The 6,266-nt window shown below is 42.6% G+C and overlaps 1 long non-coding RNA gene across 1 annotated transcript; it reads left to right on the forward strand.

Annotated features, from left to right (window-relative positions):
* Window positions 1-1,276: 1,276 nt before the first annotated feature.
* Window positions 1,277-3,539, forward strand: LOC138956007 (uncharacterized). The gene is made up of 3 exons (XR_011452463.1): window positions 1,277-1,647; window positions 2,227-2,332; window positions 3,184-3,539. It is a non-coding gene; the product is annotated as an uncharacterized lncRNA (long non-coding RNA).
* The last annotated feature ends 2,727 nt before the right edge of the window (window positions 3,540-6,266 follow it).

A 6,266-nucleotide genomic window follows, 5' to 3' on the forward strand; every position in this document is an offset into this window, starting at 1 on the left:
TACGACCAGTCAGACTATGACACTGACAGTAGCGACTCTGACCAATCTGATGTTAGCGACAATGACAATGACGAAACTGGAGACAGTGAACGGCCCAAGTGTCTCGACTTCATGCTGGGAAGAGTATCTCAGCGTGGACGGCAAATCAGGTTCAGAGTTCCGTTTGACTAGAACTCAGTTATCTTCATTTGTGGCTGTGCCAACTCACAGTTGACCCAGTCGATTCCCGGGGTGTTTCCAAGCAGATACTTTCTGACTAATTATTTTGATTCCTTGACTGACCTTTAGTCAGGATTATAGACTCTACCATCACACATGCATGTACTTTAATTTCAATCCACCCAATAGTTTTTGAGAAAATGTGTTTGAAAGATTTAGCTCTGGAAATGTGAAATTGTGCAAGAATATATTCATGTGTGTGAGTGGGAGTTGAATGTGTATGAATGTATATTCCTGCACCCGCCTTCATGATTCCTTGACTGACCTTTATTTAGTCAGGATTATAGACTTTACCATCACACATACATGTACTTTAATTTCAATCCACTCAATAGTTTTTGAGAAAATGGGTTTAAAAGATGTCAAAGATTTAGCTCTGGAAATGTGAAATTGTGCAAGTATATATTCATGTGTGTGAGTGAGGGTGTGGAAGTTGAATGTCTATGAGTGTATATTCCTTTGAGTGTCTGTATGAGAGAGAGAGAGAGAGAGAGAGAGAGAGAGAGAGAGAGAGAGAGAGAGAGAGAGAGAGAGAGAGAGAGAGAGAAAAAAAACAATGAAAACAACATTCTTGTTACTGATTACAAATCATGATATGTATTTCTATGTGTGTATGAAAGAGAATTCAAAAAAATAAAATAAAAAAGTGCAACAGTTGTCACTTTGTGATAAATAAACAATAGATCCAGAAGAGCGAATTACTGTGTGGTTGTGTTTACTTTGACACGTGCTTTCTGTACCTGCAACTTTTACCGTGACCGTGATTTGCCACTGGTGTTCGTGATCGTGAAAACAAAAATCAAGGTAACTGTGATCGTGAAAGCTAAAATTTCCCTTCCCGTGATCGTGATGATACCCCCCCTTTGGGGCCCTCAACTCGGGTGCAGAGTCTGCTGTGAAAGGAGCGGTAGCCTCCCCTGTCACACATCCACAAGAAGAAAGACAGTAATTACAGTATTATTTTGAGCTTTCACTTGGCGTCTGTGCGTGCATGAGAGAGGACCTATTGAGTAGAGAAAATTGTATTATGAGCAAGGACTTGCATTGACTGCCAATCTATATTATAATACGCGACCGTTTTGGGGCCTTGCATCGCTATCTCCTCCCAAACCCGGCCGATTTGGGCCCCGCCGTCTGGGGGTTCTAGCAACGTTTGCCGGCAAAGACGATGCGCCCGGTTAGAAAAGCCGATTCCGAAGCCAAATGGCTTTTTCTGGCATTCTGACTCGCCATTTCCTAGCAGACGAAGCGACCGGAAGGCCTCCCCATTGGCTGTTAAAGAACCGGGTCTCCCATTGGCTCAGACCGAATAAGCTTATCGGAGCGCCACTCAGTTCCGCCCGCACCAAAACGCATTCTCGACATGCGGCATCTACAAGCAAGTTCGACTCGGCGAATGTTTGTTCAGGCATCGACCAAGCGCGACAGGTAAGTCAGTCTCCTTCTTAAAGTGTTCCGAAACCATTCTGCCACAGGGTTTATTCCAGGCTTTATTCGAAAAACCACGCCAGGGTCTTTCAACGCTGCATCAATAATTGGGTTTATTCTATTCACAGCTGTGTAGAGACTGAGAAGGTTTTCACCACGCGGCACGTGTCTCGCCCGACATTGTGATTTTGCCATTCTCTTACGCATAGGCCATACGTGAGGCACGTGTCTCACCCGACATTGTGATTTTAACATTCTCTTTCGCATAAGTGGGGTGGGGGGGGGGGAATTAGAGATGGAGAATTTTTGCCGAAGTGGATTCACAGCGCGCGGCGCGTTTTGCAGGGTTGCGATTTACAACACGCGGCGCTACTGAGGAGCGCTGCGATTCACGATGCGCGATTAATTCTGCCGATACATTTCCTTCACAATCGCAAAGTTTACAACAGCTACATCTATCTGATCTATTTGAGAAATAAAATTGAATTATGAGCTATGAATTTAACACGCTAAAGTTCAAATTTACCCATACACCTGTGTACAATCTATATATTCTTTTTCCTCATTTTCTTCACATAGGAAGACGCCATTCGCTTCCGCAGACAAGGCGACAGATCGGGGGATGTCCACTCTCTTCCGCTGCAGTTAGTGATCAGGCATCGACAATTTTGTGCACTTTTGCCAGGTAAATCCAAATTAATTGACGAATGATTGTGCTCCAAACATCAGCATTTTTCATTAATTTGGGTCATAGCAAATGCAGGTTCTAAAAATTTCCGCATTTTTCATGTATTTGGGTGATTGCATGTGCACGTTCTGGGTTTAGTGAGTGTGATTTTGATTACTTCCCTTGAGTTGGAAAAGTATTTTGTTTCACAAATGTTCTGAGTATGGTTTTAGTTTGTTCTTTCAGATTTTCACCATAGCGACTAAGTACCAATGAATTGATAGCAAATGCAGGTTCTACAAATGTCAGCATATTTAATTTATTTGGGTGATTGCAAGTGCACGTTCTGCAAATTTGGAGACATAGCTCAGTTGGTAGCGCGCTGGATTTGTATTCAGTTGGCCGCTGTCAGCGTGAGTTCGATCCCAGGTTCGGCGGAAATTTATTTCACAGAGTCAACTTTGTGTGCAGACTCTCTTCGGTGTCAGACACCCCCCCCCCCCCCCCCCCGTTTACACTACATTGGGTGTGCACGTTAAAGATCCCACGATTGACAAAAGGGTCTTTCTTGGAAAAAATTGCTTAGGCACAGTTAATAATTGTCTACCTATACCCGTGTGACTTGGAATAATAGGCCGTGAAAGGTAAATATGCGCCAAAATGGCTGCAATCTACTGGCCGTATAAAATTTCATCTCACACGGCATCACTGCAGAGCGCCTAGAACTGTACCCACGGAATATGCGCGATATAAGCCTCATTGATTGATTGATTGAATTATGAGCTATGAATTTAACACGCTCAAGTTCAATTTTACCCATACACCTGTGTACAATCTATATATTCTTTTTCCTCATTTTCTTCACATAGGAAGACGCCATTCGCTTCCGCAGACAAGGCGACAGATCGGGGGATGTCCACTCTCTTCTGCTGCAGTTAGTGATCAGGCATCGACAACTTTGTGCACGCTTGCCAGGTAAATCCCAATTAATTGACGAATGATTGTGCTCCAAACATCAGCATTTTTCATTAATTTGGGTCATAGCAAATGCAGGTTCTAAAAATTTCAGCATTTTTCATGTATTTGGGTGATTGCATGTGCACGTTCTGGGTTTAGTGAGTGTGATTTTGATTACTTCCCTTGAGTTGGAAAAGTATTTTGTTTCACAAATGTTCTGAGTATGGTTTTAGTTTGTTCTTTCAGATTTTCACCATAGCGACTAAGTACCAATGAATTGATGAATTGATAGCAAATGCAGGTTCTACAAATGTCAGCATTTTTAATTTATTTGGGTGATTGCAAGTGCACGTTCTGCAAATTTGGAGACATAGCTCAGTTGGTAGCGCGCTGGATTTGTATTCAGTTGGCCGCTGTCAGCGTGAGTTCGATCCCAGGTTCGGCGGAAATTTATTTCACAGAGTCAACTTTGTGTGCAGACTCTCTTCGGTGTCAGACCCCCCCCCCCCCCCCCCCCCCCCCGTTTACACTACATTGGGTGTGCACGTTAAAGATCCCACGATTGACAAAAGGGTCTTTCTTGGAAAAAATTGCTTAGGCACAGTTAATAATTGTCTACCTATACCCGTGTGACTTGGAATAATAGGCCGTGAAAGGTAAATATGCGCCAAAATGGCTGCAATCTACTGGCCGTATAAAATTTCATCTCACACGGCATCACTGCAGAGCGCCTAGAACTGTACCCACGGAATATGCGCGATATAAGCCTCATTGATTGATTGATTGAATTATGAGCTATGAATTTAACACGCTCAAGTTCAATTTTACCCATACACCTGTGTACAATCTATATATTCTTTTTCCTCATTTTCTTCACATAGGAAGACGCCATTCGCTTCCGCAGACAAGGCGACAGATCGGGGGATGTCCACTCTCTTCTGCTGCAGTTAGTGATCAGGCATCGACAACTTTGTGCACGCTTGCCAGGTAAATCCCAATTAATTGACGAATGATTGTGCTCCAAACATCAGCATTTTTCATTAATTTGGGTCATAGCAAATGCAGGTTCTAACAATTTCAGCATTTTTCATTTATTTGGGTGATTGCATGTGCACGTTCTGGGTTTAGTGAGTGTGATTTTGATTACTTCCCTTGAGTTGGAAAAGTATTTTGTTTCACAAATGTTCTGAGTATGGTTTTAGTTTGTTCTTTCAGATTTTCACCAATAATGCAGGTTCTACAAATGTCAGCATATTTAATTTATTTGGGTGATTGCAAGTGCACGTTCTGCAAATTTGGAGACATAGCTCAGTTGGTAGCGCGCTGGATTTGTATTCAGTTGGCCGCTGTCAGCGCGAGTTCGATCCCAGGTTCGGCGGAAATTTATTTCACAGAGTCAACTTTGTGTGCAGACTCTCTTCGGTGTCAGAACCCCCCCCCCCCGTGTACACTACATTGGGTGTGCATGTTTAAGATCCCACGATTGACAAAAGGGTCTTTCTTGGAAAAAATTGCTTAGGCACAGTTAATAATTGTCTACCTATACCCGTGTGACTTGGAATAATAGGCCGTGAAAGGTAAATATGCGCCAAAATGGCTGCAATCTACTGGCCGTATAAAATTTCATCTCACACGGCATCACTGCAGAGCGCCTAGAACTGTACCCACGGAATATGCGCGATATAAGCCTCATTGATTGATTGATTGAATTATGAGCTATGAATTTAACACGCTCAAGTTCAATTTTACCCATACACCTGTGTACAATCTATATATTCTTTTTCCTCATTTTCTTCACATAGGAAGACGCCATTCGCTTCCGCAGACAAGGCGACAGATCGGGGGATGTCCACTCTCTTCCGCTGCAGTTAGTGATCAGGCATCGACAACTTTGTGCACGCTTGCCAGGTAAATCCCAATTAATTGACGAATGATTGTGCTCCAAACATCAGCATTTTTCATTAATTTGGGTCATAGCAAATGCAGGTTCTAAAAATTTCAGCATTTTTCATGTATTTGGGTGATTGCATGTGCACGTTCTGGGTTTAGTGAGTGTGATTTTGATTACTTCCCTTGAGTTGGAAAAGTATTTTGTTTCACAAATGTTCTGAGTATGGTTTTAGTTTGTTCTTTCAGATTTTCACCATAGCGACTAAGTACCAATGAATTGATAGCAAATGCAGGTTCTACAAATGTCAGCATATTTAATTTATTTGGGTGATTGCAAGTGCACGTTCTGCAAATTTGGAGACATAGCTCAGTTGGTAGCGCGCTGGATTTGTATTCAGTTGGCCGCTGTCAGCGTGAGTTCGATCCCAGGTTCGGCGGAAATTTATTTCACAGAGTCAACTTTGTGTGCAGACTCTCTTCGGTGTCAGATCCCCCCCCCCTCCCCACCCCGTGTACACTACATTGGGTGTGCACGTTTAAGATCCCACGATTGACAAAAGGGTCTTTCTTGGAAAAAATTGCTTAGGCACAGTTAATAATTGTCTACCTATACCCGTGTGACTTGGAATAATAGGCCGTGAAAGGTAAATATGCGCCAAAATGGCTGCAATCTACTGGCCGTATAAAATTTCATCTCACACGGCATCACTGCAGAGCGCCTAGAACTGTACCCACGGAATATGTTCGATATAAGCCTCATTGATTGATTGATTGAATTATGAGCTATGAATTTAACACGCTCAAGTTCAATTTTACCCATACACCTGTGTACAATCTATATATTCTTTTTCCTCATTTTCTTCACATAGGAAGACGCCATTCGCTTCCGCAGACAAGGCGACAGATCGGGGGATGTCCACTCTCTTCCGCTGCAGTTAGTGATCAGGTATCGACAACTTTGTCCACTCTTCATTGTGGGTGACGCGAACTGCGACAAGATTTCTTTCCCAATTCTATAATTGGTGTTACATATTGTTTTTACACATTTTAACTAGCATGCTTCTTAATTGAAGCGTGACAAAATCATTTTGTCACATTGACTGAA

Source organism: Littorina saxatilis, unplaced genomic scaffold (genome assembly GCF_037325665.1).
Source record: "Littorina saxatilis isolate snail1 unplaced genomic scaffold, US_GU_Lsax_2.0 scaffold_259, whole genome shotgun sequence".
Lineage (NCBI taxonomy): Eukaryota > Metazoa > Mollusca > Gastropoda > Littorinimorpha > Littorinidae > Littorina > Littorina saxatilis.